Source organism: Scyliorhinus canicula, chromosome 6 (genome assembly GCF_902713615.1).
Source record: "Scyliorhinus canicula chromosome 6, sScyCan1.1, whole genome shotgun sequence".
In the NCBI taxonomy this organism is placed as follows: domain Eukaryota; kingdom Metazoa; phylum Chordata; class Chondrichthyes; order Carcharhiniformes; family Scyliorhinidae; genus Scyliorhinus; species Scyliorhinus canicula.
Genome location: NC_052151.1, coordinates 137,928,494 through 137,948,847, shown reverse-complemented (window position 1 = coordinate 137,948,847; position 20,354 = coordinate 137,928,494). Strand labels below are relative to the sequence as shown.

At 43.2% G+C, this 20,354-nt stretch overlaps 1 protein-coding gene and 1 long non-coding RNA gene across 6 annotated transcripts in view; one reads left to right on the top strand and one right to left on the bottom strand.

Annotated features, from left to right (window-relative positions):
* Positions 1-20,354, bottom strand: part of LOC119967520 (kelch-like protein 29) — a 499,347-nt gene that overhangs the window by 314,676 nt on the left and 164,317 nt on the right. The window lies entirely within an intron of this gene.
* On the top strand, positions 4,064-19,083 carry LOC119967522. The gene is made up of 3 exons (XR_005461012.1): positions 4,064-4,249; positions 17,680-17,753; positions 18,798-19,083. It is a non-coding gene; the product is annotated as an uncharacterized LOC119967522 (long non-coding RNA).

Below are 20,354 nucleotides of genomic sequence, written 5' to 3'. Positions count from 1 at the left end.
AATAGCAGCTCTGTGTAATATCTACAAGATGAATGACAGGAAGTCACCAAGGCTCCTTAGGCAGCATGTTATAAACATACAACTGCTACCATCTGTTATATTACTAAATTGTAAAATAAATATTACTCTTTTTGTCTTGCTGAGTTATATTGAATCCTGATTAGAAATAATCAAAGTCTTCCAGATGATGACAAAATGTTTATTGAGTAATATATCATAAACTCGTGAGTTCTTTCACTTCAATACTAAATTAGTAAAACAAGTAAGTAAATTGAGATTAAACTAACAATTATAATAATACACTACACTCTGATCTCATCACATCTTCACTCTAGAGTTTTCACACACTAACGAAAGAAAGAGCGGGAAACTATTTTTATAGCTCCTGCTGGTGTTGCCATCTAGTGATCATCTGTCTGTACTCATTTTCCATTAATTGAACATGTATCAACACATACCGAGATCACTACATCCCCTTTTTTTGTGTTACATTTTCTATTTACATATAAAAGAAAATTGTGCAGGAGAAATGCAATATTCTGGTACGCATAGTACAGCAAATTAATAATCACTTAAAAGTTCATAAATTCATACAAATTGGTTTTCTTCTATGTTGTGTAGATCTTCTCAGTTTGATCAAAGAGGTAGAAACTTTATTGTTCTGTTGCTCTGGTTGAAAAGATTGTTGTTTCTGAATATGTCTCTTGACAGATTGATTTAAGTTCAGATCTGGAAAAATTGCTTTGTGAACTTGAACTTTTAAAAGATCACATTGATGTCTTCTAATCAGTCCTTGTTCAGAAGTTTTGATCAGATAGGATCTATTTGAGATTTGTCGAATAACCATAGCAGTGTCAGACCTACCGCCATCAGAAAGTCTGATTCTTACAACATCATCTGGTACAAGAGGTTTTAGCGTTTTTGCATGTTGGTCATAGTCATTCCCTTGTTTCTCATGCTGATGATGAATTTTCTTCAAAACATTCAGTTGATCAGGATCATCAACATGAATTTGAGGTAACGTCGTTCTAATGTCGCAATTATATAACATCTGGGCTGGTGATACACCTGAGCTTAATGGAGACGCTGTGTAAAATAATAAAGCTAAGTGGAAACCCGACTGAGAATCTCTACCTTTACTCATCAACTGTTTAACAATATGTATTAATTTTTCCACCTTTCCATTTGAATGTGGAAAATGAGGACTAGACGCATCGTGACAGAAGTTGTATGTTGTTGAAAATTCCACCCACTCCCAGCTTGCAAAGCATGGACCGTTACCTGACATAAGAGTTTGCGGTATGCCATGTCTCGCAAAAAATTCTTTACATGCTTTGATCACAGCTGTTGAAGTGAGATCAGGTAATCGCATTACTTCCGGAAAATTGGAATAGTAGTCAACTACAAGAATGTAGGCTGTTCCAAATGAATGAAATAAGTCAACTCCTATTTTAACCCATGTGACGTAGTGGTCATGTTGTTGTAACTTTTCTTTGCATTGAGATGGCAAATGTTTCTGACATGTTGAACATGACAATCATTTCTGCAATGTCCTTGTTTATACCTGGCCAGTACACAGCTTGCCTTGCTCTTCATTTGCACTTCTCGATGCCAAGATGTCTTTCATGAAGTTTGCTTAGCATTTCTGACCGGAGACTTTCTGGAATTACAATTCTGTCATTTCGCAATAGTATGCCATCTAATATCGTCAGTTCAGCCTGTATACTCTGATATCATGGACAGTGTCCTTTTGACCATCCATGTTGTAGATAATTGATCACTCTACAATGTTGCATCCTTCTGTGTTTCTTCACGTATCTGCTTCAATTTGTGATCTGATGCAAGAAGTGTCTCTCTGAATGGTTATAAATGAGCTTCTATATCATTTATTGATTCCATCAGTGGAAAATCTGTATTGATAGATCTTGAAAGTGTGCCTGCAATAACTAAATCTTTACCAGGAGTATAGATTAGAGTGAAATCTTATCTCCTTAATTTCATCATCATCCTTTGTAGTCTGGGGGTCATATCATTGAGATTTTTATCAATGATACTTACGAGAGGTCGATGGTCAGTTTCAACTGTAAATTTAGGTAGACCATAAACATAACCATGAAATTTAGAAATACCAGTTATGAGTCCCAAGTATTTTTTTCGATTTGCGTATATCTATCTGCACTCTTGTTGTCATGGCTCTTGATGCATACGCAATGGGTATCCAGTTATTGTGGTTGTCTTGCTACAGGAGAACTGCACTTATGCCTTCTTGACTAGCATCAGTCGAAATTTTAGTGGGCTTCATTGGATCGAAAAAGTTCAAACTTGGAGCTTGTATGAGTTGTTGTTTGAGGACCAGCCATTCTGCATTGTGACGTGGAGTCCACTCAAAGTCAATGTTTTTCTTTATTAATTGACGTAGTGCAATAGTTCTGGAAGATAGATTGGATATGAACTTCCCTTGGAAATTGACAAAACCAAGAAACCTTGTACAGCTTTCTTGTCTTTCGGTTGCTGCATTTTCTTCATGGCTGTAATCTTCTCTTCATCTCTTTTGATACCATTGGCGGCTGTGATGTTATCACCAAGAAATCTGATACCATTGGCTGTGATGTTATCATCAAGAAATTTTAATTGTAAATTTACGTAGACCATAAACATATGTGCACTTTGACTGGTTTAACTTTAAACCATACTAATGTATGCGTTTAAATACTTTCCTGAGTCTTGCAATGTACTCTTCTTCAGTGGTAGACCAGATAATGATGTCGTCTACATAGACTCGAAAACCATCTATGTTCTCGGTCATCTACTCCATAATTCTATGAAAAGTCTCTGGGGCAGAGATGATTCCGAAGGGCATTCATATGCTGACTTTATGAGGAACCTTCTTTGTTGCTCGAAGATCTGTCTTTGTTGCTCGAAGATCTGACTTTGCTGCTCGAAGATCTGACTTTGCTGCTCGAAGATCTGTCTTTGCTGCAAGGAGATCGGTCTTCATTGCTCGAAGATCTGTCTTTGTTGCTCGAAGATGTCTTTGTTACAAGGAGATCTGTCTTCGTTGCAAGGAGATCTGTCTTCGTTGCAAGGAGATCTGTCTTCGTTGCAAGGAGATCTGTCTTCGTTGCAAGGAGATCCGTCTTTGTTGACACTTCAATGACTGCAATAAAAAAATGTGCTTGCCAAAGAAAAACTTTCACCTTCGTCCGAAAAATTCTGTTGTAAATTTATTCTTTCATGTTTTTCAATTGATCTTACATTATAATACTTTTTCTGTGCGGTTGGGAGAAAATTTGCTGAACACTTTAAACACCGTTTTCCTCAAGCAGGTCAATTCCCCTTTAACGAAAGAGAAAACGCTGGAAAATCTCAGCAAGTCTGGCAGCATCTGTAGGGAGTGAAAAGAGCTTACGTTTCGAGTCTAATGACTCTTTGTCAAAGCTAACAGACAATTTCCCTTTAAGTGGGCCATACCACATCTGCAGCACGTCATGACATTGCCTCTTACTCATGAGTGACGTTCACTCATGCACAGACTTGTTTTGTTGAGTCTCGGTACGAACTGCGCATGTCCCGAGTTGGAATGTGCGTGTGCAAGATAGCTGCCGTCTCGAATGTGCTTCTTTGCTGCCTGTGACACCATTTTAACTTTCTCAACCTCGTGGTGGACTTGAGCCTTTTTCTCGTGGATAAAATTCTAAGTATTGGTTTTTACTCTGCTCATTGGAGACGCACTTTTCAATAGCAATTTTTAAAGTTAAGTCATTTTGCCATAATAGAGCTTCTCTTGGACTTTCGCCCGTTATTCCATAAACGATCTGATCTCTGATCAAAGAGTCATGCAAATCAGCAAAATTACAAGTTTGGGCTCGAAGTTTAGGATCAGTGATAAAGCTAGTGATGGATTCTCCATTATTTTGTAAACACTTGTGAAATCATTGGATTGCATTTTGTAATGATCATCAAACTTTGCGACGATCAACCCGAATTTACTTCCATCTTCGCCTTCAGCAAAAATGAATGAATTATAAATTTCAATAGCTTGCTGACCGGTCAGGGGCAGAAGCAAAGATATGCTTCTAGCTTCAGAGGCTGTATTTAAATCGTGAGTTTCTAGAATTGTTGTTTAAATAACTCCCAATTAAGATTTAAGTTACCGGTAGTCTTCAGATGTCTGGGAGCCTGCACTTGGTCCATCGAATCAATTTGCTGTCGAGGATCCGTTTGCTGCGATGACTTCCACAGTTGAACAGTCAGTATCTGAACTTTATCTTTTCTTTTCTAATTTTCTTACTCGTCTTTCTTAAAGCTTGTTTTTACCTGGTAGCATGCTATATTACTAAATTGTAATATAAATATTACCCTTTTTGTCTTGCCGAGTTGTGCTGAATTCCGATTAGAAATAGTCAAAGTCTATCCGATTAGAAATAAGTCGAAATCAACCTCACACGGGTGAGGTACCGGAGGACTGGAGAATTGCTAATGTTGTCCCCTTGTTTAAGAAGGGTAGCAGGGATAATTCAGATAATTATAGACCGGTGAGCCTGACATCAGTGGTAGGGAAGCTGCTGGAGAAGATACTGAGGGATCGGATCTATTCCCATTTGGAAGAAAATGGGCTTATCAGTGATAGGCAACATGGTTTTGTGCAGGGAAGGTCATGTCTTACCAACTGAATAGAATTATTTGAGGAAGTGACAAAGTTGATTGATGAGGGAAGGGCTGTAGATGTCATACACATGGGCTTCAGTAAGGCATCTAATAAGGTTCCCCATGGTAGGCTGATGGAGAAAGTGAAGTCTCATGGGGTCCAGGGTGTACTAGCTAGATGGATAAAGAACTGGCTGGGCAACAGGAGGCAGAGAGTAGTAGTGGAAGGGAGTTTCTCAAAATGGAGAACTGTGGTGTTCCATAGGGATCCGTGCTGGGACCACTGTTGTTTGTGATATACATAAATGATGTGGAGGAAGGTATAGGTGTCTGATTAGCAAGTTTGCAGATGACACTAAGATTGATGGAGTAGCAGATAGTGAAGGGGACTGTCAAGCGAATACAGCAGAATATAGATAAATTGGAGAGTTGGGTGGAGAAATGGCAGATGGAGTTCAATCCGGGCAAATGCGAGGTGATGCATTTTGGAAGATCCAATTCAAGAGCGAACTATACAGTAAATGAAAAAGCCCTGGGGAAAATTGATGTACAGAGAGATCTGGGTGTTCAGGTCCATTGTGAAGGTGGCTGCACAGGTCGATAGAGTGGTCAAGAAGGCATACGGCATGCTTTCCTTCATCGGAAGGGGTATTGAGTACAAGAGTTGGCAGGTCATGTTACCATTGTATAAGACTTTGGTTCAGCCACATTTGGAATACTGCATACAGTTCTGGTCGTCACTTTACCAAAGGGATGTGGATGCTTTGGAGAAGGTGCAGAGGAGGTTCACCAGGATGTTGCCTGGTATGGAGGGCACTAGCTGTGAAGAGAGGTTCAGTAGATTAGGATTATTTTCATTAGAAAGACGGAGGTTGAGGGGGACCTCATTGAGGTCTACAAAATCATGAGAGGTATAGACAGGGTGGATAGCAAGAAGCTTTTTCCCCCAGAGTGGGGGACTCAATTACTAGGGTACACGAGTTCAAGGTGAGAGGGGAAAAGTTTAAGGGAGATATGTTCTTTACGCAGAGGGTGGTGGGTGCCTGGAACACATTGCCTGCGAAGGTGGTAGAGGTGGGCACGAGAGCGTCATTTAAGATGTATCTAGACCGATACATGAATGGGCAGGGCTTGGAGGGCCGAAGGGCCTGGTCCTGTGCTGTAATTTTTCTTTGTTCTTTGTTCTTCCAGATGACAACAAAATGTTTATTGAGTAATATATAATAAATTCATGAGTTCTTTCACTTCAATACCAAACTAGTAAAACAAGTAAGTTGAGATTAAATAATAATTACAATAATACCCTACACTCTGATCTGATCACATCTTCACTCTAGCTGTTCTCCGCACACACTAACTGACGAAAGAGAGGGAAACTCCTTATATAGATCCTGTTAGCATTGCCATCTGGTGAATATCTGTCTGTACTTATTTTACATTAACTGAACATGGATTAACACATACAGAGATCACTACACCATCTAGACAAGGGCTGCAGACACACGAGAACACTCCTGACTGGAAATTTCCTCCAAGTCACTCGCCATCCTGACTTGGAAATATATCACTGTTTCGTCATGGTCGCTGGGTTAAAATCTAGGAACTCCCTCCCTAACAGCACTCTGGGTATACCTACACCACAGGGACTGCATGAAGGCAGCTCACTGCCACTTTCTCATGGGCAATTAGGGACGGGAATAAATGCTGTTGTAGCTAGCAATGTCGCCGTCCCATGAATGAATGAACAAAATTCTGAATTCTCATAAAAGCATTGGGATGCCAATAAGACCTTCAGGACTGTGACTTTCAAATCCCTCCTTCCCTGGGCCCGGATCACACTGCTCTTTGAAATTCCCATCCCTGGGGTATGATTTAATCATTGAGTTGCACCCAGCGCGGATCACCGGTTAAATAAAGAAAAAGATCCACTCCTGGTGGCGAATTCCGGATCACACCCAAATATGGCGTGCATATCAATCAGCACCAATTTCTATACCATTAGTGAGATTGAAGTCAAAAGTAACTACTTCCCAGGAATGAATCGGCTCCTCAGCGAGAAATCACGTGGCCATTGTTTAGTATTCCTTTTTAAAAAGGTGTAGGTGGCACAATGGCTGCTGAGGGGAATGGAGGAGCTATTTCCATTTTCTGGCATTCAGCTCAAGGGGACTGGAGTTGCTGCTCCAGTGCTCGGTCAGGGTGGCTGAAGTGTACCAGGTCGCGGGTCTCCCCTGGGCCAGGGAGGGGAAGTTTCTGAGGGGCTTTTAGTCTTTAAGGCCAACAGGTCATCTTTAAATATTGTGGATACCCATAACAGGGGCAACTAGAGCTGCTGCCTGTTTGGCTGCCGAACACTTCCAGGACACAGCCATGCTCTTGGTTATATGCTGAAGGCCACTTTAACTCCCTTTCACTGCGAGCAAACTGTAGCTTCACAGCTGAAGTCTGTTGCTAATAAGGAATTGACCTTGTTGGTTGTGAGAGCACTTCAAAGCTGCAGGCTGTGTTTGCTGCTTGCTCCTGCTGGTGGCTGCAGATGCCTGGAGGCTGCTGTTGCTGTTTCCTTCCTTTTCTGTAGCTGGAAAGAAGGACAATTTTTTCTAAGATACCTGGGTGCCGGAACACTGCATTTAGGGGGGGGCATACAATTCCATACGGCAATCCGATTTGAAGCAAGACAACTTGTGCGCGACACTGATCCAAATGGGCCAACTGATGACGTCATTGAAGAAATGCTTTCGCAGATTGCTGATGCTTTTGTTGCTGGTGTGGGGAGTGCTGCACGTAACTGGCATATCACTGTGGGTTAAACATGCTGGAAGAGAAGTATGTTCAAATGCACCTTGACCGCCAGTGCAGTAGGTGAATGCCAGGATTTGGTTCAGATGAGATTGGGCCGTGTGGGAGAGACTGCACAGCTGCAGCTCCTGGATGGAGAATGGCACTGATACGTGGAACAAATCACACTTTGATGGACAGATCATTTCGGATAACAAATTCTCAGGTTTGTCCTCTACTTCTGTTGAGGAACCTGTGAGGTGTGGTACAAGGGCGGGATTCTGTTGGCCGACACCGGAATTGGAAAACACAATTAGGTGGAGAATCGGGCACTGATTTCACACCAAATTGCAATTCCCCATTGCCTTGACAACAGCGCCAATGCGTTCCAGAATGCATGTACAGTAAATGCCGTTGGCGTATCATTGGCGGTGCTTGTCCAGAGCCTCCACGATTCTCCAGAACCAATGTGCCAAAGTCCTTCTGAGGAAGCATGTTCTTGCTAATGCAGGGAGTGCAGCAAAGGTTTAGAAGGCTGATTCATGGGATGATGGGACTGTCCTATGAGGAGAGACTATGTCAGTTAGGATTATATTCATTGGAGTTAAGAAGAGCGAGAGGAGATCTCATAGAAACCTGCAAAATTCTAACAGGATTAGACAGGGTAGATGCAATGTGTGAAAGAATGTTCCCGATGGTGGGGAGTCCAGAACTAGAGGGTCCCAGTTTGAGGGTAAGGGGTAAACCTTTTAAGATTGAGGCGAGGAGAAATGTCTTCACCCAGAGAGTGAATCTGTGGAATTCACTGCACAGAAAGTAGCTGTGGCCAAAACATTGTGTACTTTCAATAATGAATTAGATATAGCTGTTGGGGCTAAAGTGATCAAGGGATAGGGAGAGGAAAGCGGGATCAGAGTATTGAACTTGACGATTAGCCATAATCGTAATGAATGGCGGAGCAGGATCGAAGGGACGAATGTCCTCCTCCTGCTTCTATCTTTAATGTTTCTTCTGATATTGTACAGTGATCCTTCTGTTCATGCTGCCCACACTGACAGCCTCTGCCACTGCCTCCCAGGCTGTATTAGTGGCCTTACTGCTGGTTCTCCAGGCCCCGTGCAGGAACAGGATCTCCGATCTCACCTCCACAGCGTCCAGGAGACTGGCCAAGTCAGCATAGCCAAAGTGAGGAGCAGGTCTGAGTGGTGCCATGATGGTGTGTTGACTGGGAGTGAGTGGTGAGGGAGCATTTAAAAGCAGCTGCCCCTTGTTAGTGGCAAGACACCAAGGTGCGAGTCTGGCGAATCGGTCAGCAAGACAGCCAGTATTGGCGAGAACATCGTAGGAGTTCATTTCTGGCACTAGTGCCGTGATTTTGTCAACGCAGCCATCGAGAAACACCCCGCCAATGCCCAAAATGGCACTGTTTCTGTTAAATCCTGCCCTCTGTCTCTACTGTGACCTTTCCACAATGACCCCAACTTTGATTAGGAATTCAACATATAGGAAGTGAGACAAAACTTTTATTCAATTGCATCAAGTAAGAAGCTTTAACACAGTTCGCATTAAGGTCCTTCATGTGGATTCATGAGCAATTTTTATCTAAGGCAAGCTTAAATTTTCACCTTTAGCAACTTCTAAATGACGTTTCTTATTGATTAACAAAACTCAAAGGCATCCTGGTCGGGATTATCCCGAATCCCTCGATGGCCCGACGCCGGCGTAAAAAATGGTGCGAATCACTCCGGTATCGGGCCAACCAGAAGTTGCGGAATCCTCCGCACTTCCGGGGGCTAGGCCAGCGGCGGAGGGGTTGGCGCCGTGCCAAAAGGCGGCGAAGGGCCGGTGCGAGTTAGCGCATGCGCAGAACCGCCGGCGTGGTTATACGCATGCGCAAGCCAGCGTGTTCTCCGCACCGGCCATGCCAGAGCCCTACAGAAGCCGGCGCGGAAGGAGTGCCCCCACGGCACAGGCCCGCCCGCAGATTGGTGGGCCCCGATCGCGGGCCAGGCAACTGTGCCCCCCCCCCCCCCCCCCCCCCGCCCGAGGACTGCACCAGCCGGCCTCCCAGCCAGGTCCTGCCGTGTGGGACCATGTCCATTTCACGCTGGCGGGACTGGCCAAAAACTGACGGCCGCTCGGCCCATTGGGGCCCGGAGAATTGCCGGGGATCCGCTGCCAACGGCCCCCGACCGGCGCGGCGTGATACCCGCCCCTGCCTGAAAAATGGCGGCGGAGAATACAGCAGCCGGCGTCAGAGCGGCGGGGCGGGATTCACGCCCCCCCCCTGGGATTCTCCGACCCAGAATTACAGTGGATGCAAGTACAGCTCTCTGCAGATATCATACTCCATTACTGGCACTTTGGTGCACAATATAACATAAGGTTTCTGTACCACGCCCACCTCCATTTTGCATACAAATTAATCCTGGCATTACACCCTCAATATCAGCACCAATAGTGCGATACCTTTGGAGCCACCAGCAAATAGCGGAACAAAAATTAAGGATCCCTTATCCGAAGGTGAGAACTGGACACCCATGAGACATCTTGTTCAAGCTCTACAACATCCCTTCCCTCTGTTTATTCTGGGTTCTCTGTTAGAGGACTTCTTTCAGAGTTTTAGCAGACAAAGTTATTTATTGAGCAATTAATCACATTTTATACTTAATTTTTCAATGCCACTGGGAGCTGTCACAGCTGCAGTTCTATGATTTGTAGCTTCACAAAATACATTTTGTAAACATCACTGTCAAATTTAGTATTAATGAAACAGTTGGATCCTGCCTCCACAATGGATAGCATTGTCAGCAAGAGAAAGCGATTAGGCTCTGCTATAACATGCTCTTCACCATAATTAATTACCTCTCTACCCTCTCCAAAAGGATAACAATTCTCGGTGTTGTTATTCCTTGGCATCTGGTAGCAGCAAATTAAGTTATTATCAGGTATAGGCATATTGTGCCACATTTGCAAATTGTAACCTGCCTGTCATACAGTTGATGACTGGTGGCAGTTTCTTCATCGACTGCGGAGAATGCCACTGAAGATAAATAGAATTTTAGGAGCCTATAAAATTTGGTTCCCTGCCATTTGACCATTGGAAAGCCTTCATTTACTGCAAAACCTTCATTTATACTAATAATAAAGAAATATCGCAGGAGAAAAAGAAAGTCCATTTGGAGCCATTAGCCAGACCCATTCAATAAGATGGAACAGAAACTAAGATTTAAATGTTTAAAAATAAAGAGGGGAAATGTTGGGTAAAGCTGGAAAACGAGCACTGGCATTTATGATGCATAATTGACCGTTGCCCCTTCATAGGGGGCTGGTTTAGCTCACTGAGCTAAATCGCTGGCTTTTAAAGCAGACCAAGCAGGTCAGCAGCATGGTTCGATTCCCGTACCAGCCCCCCCGAACAGGCGCCGGAATGTGGCGACTAGGGGCTTTTCACAGTAACTTCATTGAAGCCTACTTGTGACAATAAGCGATTTTCATTTCATTTTTCATAGTGATGTGGGCAGCATGTAAGGCAGCCTGCAAATTTGGCAGCACCAAGTGCATAGCTGAGTGGCTGCACGTCTCAGAATGGGGCCTAATGGGGAAAAGCTAGCACACTTCAACGCTAACCTGTATTACCTAGAGTAGATGACACCATACAGCATGGGGAAATTCAGATGAGACAACGTAGAAGTTCCATCTGGGTTCAGAAAGAACAGGATGAGCTCTACTCTCCCAAGCATAAAGAGTACCGTCACGTCTCTGATAGTGAACGGGGGAGATAATACAGATGTCATCTGTTCCAGCTGGAATCAACCCGGCACAATGAAATTCAGGGCCATAGACACCTTCTGCCTCTGGCATCAACACTGTTGCCCCCATCTGAGTTTGCAGGTCTGGTTGCAAGATGAGCAGCTCCTTTGTAACGTGCAGAAATCATACATTCCTGCCTTGGTTGAGGGCAAGGGAAATGCTCACAGAAGATCTTGGGTACATTAGGCCTGCTTCTGAAAGCCACTCTTTCACTTCCTTCTCCTCCTTCTGCAAGCAACTTGCTCTCCTCTTTGATGCCTTTGCCCCATAACCTCTCATGTTGCTGATGAAGAGAAATGGTAACTCCAGAACCAATACTAGGAGTAAGTGGCTTGACTACAAATCTTTAAGAACCCATGTTCTTCATATGCATCACCATCCCGGCTAACTTCGCCAACTTTAACCAATTCTACAAATTACCCAGAATTTCTACAAACTCAAGCAAAACCAATAGAAAGTAACTTGAAAATTGTTGATGATCCCTTTAAATAGTATTGGTTGGTCTTTCGTGTTCCTGAACGCTTGTTCATTTGTGCATGTTTCAGGCGGGGCAATAGTTGGAAGCAACAAGGTCAAAAATGGCAGATCAGCAGTACGCACTGACTGACACAGCGATCAACTAACTGCACACCTGAAACACATGCACCTAACACCCACCCAATGCCCTCACTAACATGGTGTCAGATGTGCATTATAGCCAGCATTTTGGTAGTACAATGATACCAATGGCACTGAAGCTGTAGTACCACAGAGCTCAAAATTTCAGCCACATAGTCATAAAAAGAACAAAATATTTGGGAAAGCTTGTGATTATGTTAACTGTAAAATGTCAATTTTAGATGTAAATTTTCACCTGATCTGGTACATACATGGTAGCTAACCATCTGGTTGTTATGTCAATGAAATCCAAATTACTCTAAAATATTTGAAGGTACGAGCAATACATTAATGTTGGACTCACATCAAACCTACCAAAAGTATGACACTGCACTATTCCTCCGAAATCGTGTAAGGGGCCTAGGGGTGGATATTCGCCGATTCTCTAATTTTAGCAGAAACATGGATTTGATTATAAAACAGGCAGAGTTGTCCACCTCATTCAATCAGTTAATTTTGCTGTTCAAAAAAAGTGAACAAAGGAAATTATTCCTGAGTGACAGATGGTCAAGTATACGAATTTACACCCTGATCATACAATCATTTCTGTCAATCATTCTATCTGCACTCTGGGATGAGATTTTTTTTCTTTTTAATACCTCTCTGCACCATCAAGAAAAGAACAGAAAATTAGATTGTCCCGTGTTGTTTAATGACTGGAGGCAATTATTGCACACTGAAAAAGCAATGAAAAACCTGTCACTCATACACTTCAGCTTACTATTTCAGGTCAGGATGGCAGTCATAGGGCTTCCTGCATTTGTAGTCTATTTGGAAGCTGTTACCTGTACAATATTTATGACCAATATATCAGAGATAGAAACATCAGTGCAAGACATAAATAGAAAGGTTGGTAGGAATGAATCATTCACCTTTAATCTTGCTCGATATTTTATTGAGTACAGCTCAGAATGATACCAAGCTTTCAAAAATGAATCTTAATCACTTTACAATCAAGATGAAATTGGATGCCAGAGTTGGGAAAAAAATGGTTGTTCCTCACAAGCATTTCAATATCTGTACCAATTCTGAATTCCAAGGGAGATTTCAATTACCATCACACAATTGCATTATGATTCAACTGACATTTTACATTCTACTACCACACAATGTTCCATTTCCATTGGCTACCCTGATAGAAATGCCGAATAACTACATGATATTCTGCAATAGTCCATCAAACAAAATTTCCACATCCGTTCAAGAGGACTGATTCCACTTGTTCCAGTCTTCCCTCAACCTTATCACTAATCTCTTTCCACCATCCACCATGGTGCAGATTTTGCACTGGGAACGATAAGGTTACCAGCATTATGTAGGAAATCAGACAGCAACATCCAGAGTTTGCACATTTTCTGTTAAACATGATAATCCTTAAGATGCTGCCCTGGTTACCCGGCAATGCTCAAACTGTGCTGTGAAAGTACCTCATTTTTAAAAATATATAATTTCTAATTAAGGGGCAATTTAGCGTGGCCAATCCACCTACCCTATACATCTTTGGGTTGTGAGGGTGAGATCCACACAGACACAGGGAGAATGTACAAACTCCACACGGCCAGTGACCAGAGGCCAGGACCGCGCTGTGAAAGAGTACCTCAGGCATTGAAACAAATGTAAAAGGTCTGAAGTTATGATCTTTACTCATATGTTAAGCACAAAATATGACAGGAAAAGTTAAAGCTGCTGCCTTTTTAACAGAAGTTATAATGACTGCCAAACAATCTTTCTGGCCCTGAAAATTTAATTTAACAAATATGGCATCTCATCCTTCAGAATTTTAGTAGCATTGGAGATATAAAGAAATACTTTTATTAAGCTTTTCCTGTTTGCCCCTTTTGTCCAATATTTCATTCCCAATCTTTATTTTGTACGTGATTTAAATGATTTATATTTTGTGGTTTAGACTCACATTTCTCAGTGAGAATTCTTCAACATGACTGATTGAAGAGCTACATCATTACTTATTCTGTTCACAAATGCTACAGATCCTCCATTCTGAAGAAGACACTCGATGACAGCAAGTCTTTTCTCAAAAGCCAGTGAAAACTATGTAGTCAGTGAAGTGACTAACAACCACTGTACCTTCCTCACCAGCTGTAAAATTCGGGCCTGTGTCATGTTCATAATTTTCACATTTTGTGGAATTGACAAAATTATAATCTATTCACAAACTCTTTCAGCTGAAAGTTCTTTTGCACAGAATGTTAAAAATATGCCTTCCTCTGCTATCACAAGGTGGCAACCCAATTAGTAATTGCACTGCCAATAGTTGACAGCAGCTAAATTTAAACTTCTTCATGCACACAGATGGCTGCTTTCTTAATTATATCACACAAGTGGTGCCATGTCATTGCCCAGTAAAACAAAATTAAATTAGCAAAAGATCAAAAGGAAAACACACCAAAAATTAGCTTGGAGGAATGATTCAACATGAACTTGTTTAGATTTCAGCAATTTATTGGTTTTAAAAATAATTTAAAATGTACCTACAGCTTTGGTCAGCTGATCCAGACAGCTGCTAAGCCTTACTGAAGTGTGTCTAATTTATGTTGAGTGCAGCAGTGGTTCAACTCTAGAAAAATCAGCCGCACTTAAACATTGGTTCTCACTTTGACTTTGAAACATAGAAGCCACTGGTGTTTTGGCACATGGATTGCAGGAGACATGCAGAAGCACTACAAAACTTGGCGAAAGGCAATTACATGTGGTAAAAGTGCCTACACCCAGATTTCCATGGAAAGGAAAAGTTGGCACCATTATTCTAGCTTGATATGCATACTGGAGATGACAGAGTAGTTCACCCCACACCGGCTTTACTTTTCTGAATTTTAAAACATCTATGTTCTATACCTGCATACATGAAACGGTGCAAATAAATGATTAGGAAGAAATACAGATCACAGAGAAGGACCTCCAAATTGGGGCTATAGGCCACCGTGTGAGTGGGAAAGATGAAATTGAAGATAAGGGGTGCGACTTGACTAAATGCGAACAAAGTTCCATAGCGAGCGCATTTAGCCACTTGTTTCCAGGCATTTGCAGCACTGAGAAAAATAAGGCTCTAAAACGCGACTCGCGTTTGATAAGGGGCCTCAATGGAAACAGGCAGCTGATGCCACACAGTCCCATTTTATACACTGAGGTATCCCAATCTCCGAGGTCCCTGAAGCGACCCTCGACAAAGCATCAACGCATGATGGGAAGGTCCCCTGAACCTCCAACACCTACGCAGGGCACCCCCCCCCCCCGGCCCGATCGCACTACGCAAAAAATGCCAGCTCGGCACCTTGGCAATGCCAACCTGGCAGTGTCCCTGGGCACCTTGACAGTTCCAGGATTGCACCAAGGTGGCATTGCCAGGGTGCCTGGGTGGCATCAGCATTGCCAGTGTACCACTCTGCCCAAAGGACATGCGCATGGGGGCCACCGATCCCTTGGGAGACCAGAGTGCCGTTCCGTCTGGTCCCCATTTCTGGAAAGCAGTACTGAACAGCGCTCGCCCGAGTCTCCGGGGCAAAGGAGATAGATCCTACACCTCCGGTAACTCCAGATCGATCTGCATATTAAAGTAAGATTAGCTGTCTTGCTCTAATGTGTAGATTTGTGAAAAGGTGAACCTGCCCACAATGTGCGGGATTCACATCGCAAAGTCTTGCAAGATGGTGCTAGAACTTGGGAGGCTTTGCGAGCCGGGCAGATTCCTGGAGCAGGGTCTCCCAGCTTTTAAATCGGCCATGCTGTGTTGCAGGGAACTGCTTTTCGGATGCAGCATGGCCATTAAGCCATGTCCAAAATTGGGGTTAGGATCATCCTTTTCTACTTTCCCTACCTCTATTTCATAGAATCATAGACTTTACAGGGCAGGAGGCCATTCGGCCCATCGAGTCTACACCGGCTCTTGTAAAGAACACCACACCCAAGTCCACAACCCCACCCTATCCCCTTAACCCAGTAACCCTACCCCACCTTTTGCGCACTGAGAGCAATTTAGCATGGCCAATCCACCTAACCTGCGTGTATTTGGACTATGGAGGGAAACCGGAGCACCTGGAGGAAAACCACACAGACACAGGGAGAATGTGCAGACTCTGTACAGACAGTGACCCAAGCTGGGAATCAAACCTGTGCCCTGGAGCTGTGAAGCAACTGTGCTAACCACTGTGTTACCATGCTGTCTTATTTCTTCACTCACTGACCTACAAGTGCACACTGCAGTCTATAGATGATTCTCTGGAGGGGACCTGATCAGTACTCTGTCCCCAGAAGCTCATAATAATATGCATCCACACATTAGCTTGTACAGACCTATCTGGGGGTTGTATTTGTGAGTAGCAGGATGAAGTACCAGATAAATGGCTGAACTGAGCGAAGAGAAACAGGTTAACAAGAGGAGTTTGCATGGAAGCAGAAAGCAGTTGGCTGGATGACCCGCTCCAGTCCGAGCTGCAAAGCCCAAGGATTCCTTCAGAAAGCTAGGGTGCGATTCTCCCAAAAATTTCTAAGTTCATTTGTGGGGAGTTTCCAGCATGTTCCCCATCGTTATTCAATTACACTTAGTGATTTTTTTGGGCCCTGGGGAGTTTGTCACCCGTTTAGCCCACACTTAGAATTTTGTTTAGCACAGGGGAGCTGAACATCGGGCTGCCATTTTGAAAGGGTGCCCCAATCTCAAAGTGAGCTTGTGGAGGTCCCCCACACCTCCCACCCATGGGCAATACCCCAGCCGCCACCTCCCCCCCACCACGCAAGTAAGGACACCCCTCTATGGGTCCTCTGTCTTCAGGCCAAGATGTCCATGTTCCGCACTATCCCTGACCACCTTGGTGTCTCTGATAGCCCGGGATACCCCCTGGGTGCCATTCCACCTAGTCCACGTTCATGTGGACCAGTACTGAACAGTGACCGGCTGCTGCCTCGCTGGGGAGGCCGGTTGATCCCACGACATTGATGGATCCCAGGCAAGTTCGCCAAAGTAGATTTAAAACCCGCACTATTTTCTTCTGACTGTTTTGTGGCTTGTGAATGACGAGTGTGTAACATGCACGCGCTTCCCCACTGAGGTCTGGCTCCCCATTATAAATGGGGGATGAAAATCAGATTTTACCCCAGATGCCCATTTTTGTCTGAGAGTGGTGTTTTAGAAGCCCAGGTTGTTATGTTCTGTGACCTTGCCGTTGCAATGATGCATACAGAACATCTGGCGACTTAACCAGAACGATGATTTGTTGATGAACACATAAAAAGATAACAAACACATTACTATACAGAATAGGTTACTATTTGAGTTCTATGAACTCTCCTGGAACTACTCAGGGCAGCACGGTAGCATGGTGGTTAGCATAAATGCTTCACAGCTCCAGGGTCCCAGGTTCGATTCCCGGCTGGGTCACTGTCTGTGTGGAGTCTGCACGTCCTCCCCGTGTGTGCGTGGGTTTCCTCCGGGTGCTCCGGTTTCCTCCCACAGTCCAAAGATGTGTGGGTTAGGTGGATTGGCCAGGCTAAATTGCCCTTAGTGTCCTAAAAAAATAAGGTTAATGGGGGTTGTTGGGTTACTGGTATAGGTATACGTGGGCTTGAGTAGGGTGATCATTGCTCGGCACAACATCCAGGGCCGAAGGGCCTGTTCTGTGCTGTACTGTTCTAATTCTAATACTCTATGTGCGACTGTCCTGTTGTGTGCCTTACTACCAACTGACGAGTGTCTCACATCACATGACTGATGTCTGATGCCACCAGCTGGTTGGAGGTCGCATTGTTAACTATACACAATACTATTCACAGGCATATTACCACACAGGTTAGACAGTTTACGAAGAAATGAAAAGCCCACTGAGAAAGCTGAAACAGCCTGAAAGGTAAGTGTAAAATATTTTTAGCCTTCAAATGTAGCTGTGTTTTTAATGCAGTATTCATCATCGTGATCTGTCTTTAAAAGGTAAGTCGTTCCTTATGTTGGCCAACCTTGTGTATTTGTTCACATGCATTAGTGCTTTTCCAATTTAACAAAAGCATCAAAATGCCATGAAAAATGTATGAAAATGTCCTGTCAGCTTGTGCTATCACTTTTTTTGCTATTATTTAAATGGCTCTGGCTGAAAAAAGGCTTAGTTTTAACACTTGACAAAAGTCTAACCATCTGCTTCCTTACACTGGTTGATAGGTATTCTGCTTTGAGATTAAAATTAGAACCATCTGTTCTTTTCTTCCAGAGAGCAGTGGCTGTGGCTTTTATCAATTCTTCTACAATGCTCAAAATATTGAAGAGATAGGGTCATGAGGGAGTATATTATGTAAACAGTTCATTTGGTCCTGCAATAACTCGGGATCCCCTCATCCTCAGATGAAACAATGGGGAAAACCCCTCAATATCAAGAGCTAAGGACTGAGAAATAGTCAGCCAAGCTCCAGAAATGTACTTTCACAGAGCCTGTAGTATGTTCCGCATTTCTCTAAAACATGCCCAGAGGAAATAGTTGAGCAACAATCTTAATGAGTAATGACAGGTTAAACATCACTCCATCTGTCCAACTAACTATCAGCACCTTGCTGCAGTCTATGTCTGAACATTACTAGAGATCATTTATCTGTAATAAAGAGGAGGGAATATAATGGGGGAGGGGGAAAAGAAGTAGTGAAATTTAAATTTCATTTATGACAGTCGCTATAACTCTCGGGTTTGTTACATGAGTATTTTCAAGGAACCTTGTGGAATGTAAGCCTTATCCCTCAAATCGTCACCATGAAACCTTTACATCTACTGCAGCAGTCCAGCTGAAACTCTGCAGATGAGATCATTTTGTATTGCTGTTGAGTTGGTGCATGAACTTTCAAAACTTTCAGTTTGAATCAAAAACATGTTTACAGCATTGGTTACCTCATGCATTTTAATTATTCTACAGGGTTACGATGTACGGGGTACAGACTGGACTACCATCACTTTCAAATTATCCTGCATCCAGAAACTTTGAATTAGGATTTATATATCAAGGGTGCCAGAAAGCGGCTATTAGCAACCAGCTAATAAAATACCATACTGTTGACAAAAACAAGGCACAATTTTCCTTATCATGAAGAAACCTACATCATTTCTTTAAAGAAAACGGCATGGCTATTCATCAGAGCTTTCATGTTGACTTTTTCCAATAATTTATAACAGCTACTGCATCTACAGAGAAAACCTATTCCCTGAACAATTTTTAATATATTTGTACTAAAACAAACTTGTCATTTTCCATTACAATATAAATGAAGCTTTGGATTTTTGGTAGACTCAAAGTGCCTAATGGTTATTATTCCTTCTTTTAAAAAAAAATCCTGGTGGGCAAATAGGCTCAGGAATTTGGGCATGTTCATTTTTAGGCAAATTACTGTACTTGGGGCTGGGGGGGAGCTGAGGAGTAACCACTGCCTGAGAATGGAGGGGGCCAAGACATCTCGGATAGTGGACCTTGCATCTTATTTCCATCAAGGGGGCAGCGTACAGGTGAAGTGAAATTGGAAATCAGCTAACGTTACCATTGCTGATGTGCTCAGGGAAGTGATGAATGGATCACCAGGGCGAAGGGGTATTGGTGATAATTCAGAGCACAGGGTTGGTGAGGGGGGTCATAGCACTAAATGCCAGTGGTCCACACTTCATTTGATTACTGGGTCAGGAGGAGCACGGATCTCTGCAAAAGTGAATGATTTGCTGTAGAACTAGCAAAAAGTACCATTTTGTGATTAAGGAATCAGTGCTATACAGTGTAGGTGTTCAATCCTAAATCTAGCATCAGCAAGATGGGGTTGCCTCACTATGAGCAACGTGACCTGCTGCACATAGATCATGAGGTTCCAGATGACCCTCCAGTGAGAGGCGGCTTATCAACATTATGGGCACATAAAAGGCTCGAGACATCCAGTCTAAGCTGTCTGATAGCCAAGTGACTGAGCCAAATATTTTTCCATTAGTTACCTACTGATCTCTCAAACTGTTCTTGCAATTTTCAGCTACAAGTGTTTATTCTTTTTAAAAGCTGTACTTAAATTTCCGTGCACACCAACATATTGCTCTCATTTTAGAATGGTTTTAAACCATTTGATACTTCAATGGAAATGCAAATCAGCTGAACCTTAAAATTATTGAGTGAACACTGTACCTTTCTCACCAGTTGCATTAGAATAAATTCTGTAAGCCCGGTGGCTCTCAGCCAATATCCCCTTCCTTGTCCCTTATTGGACCTTTTGCTATCCACTTACTACGTAACTCCCAGAAGAATTTTGCATTCCCATTGCTGTTAGCTGCCATTCTATTTTCATACACTCTCTTCACTTCACTTTCCCACTCAACTTACTGTATTTAGGGCAGCATGTGGCGCAGTGGATAGCACTGGGACTGCGGCGCTGACGACCCGGGTTCGAATCCCGGCCCTGGGTCACTGTCCGTGCGGAGTTTGCACATTCTCCCCATGTCTGCG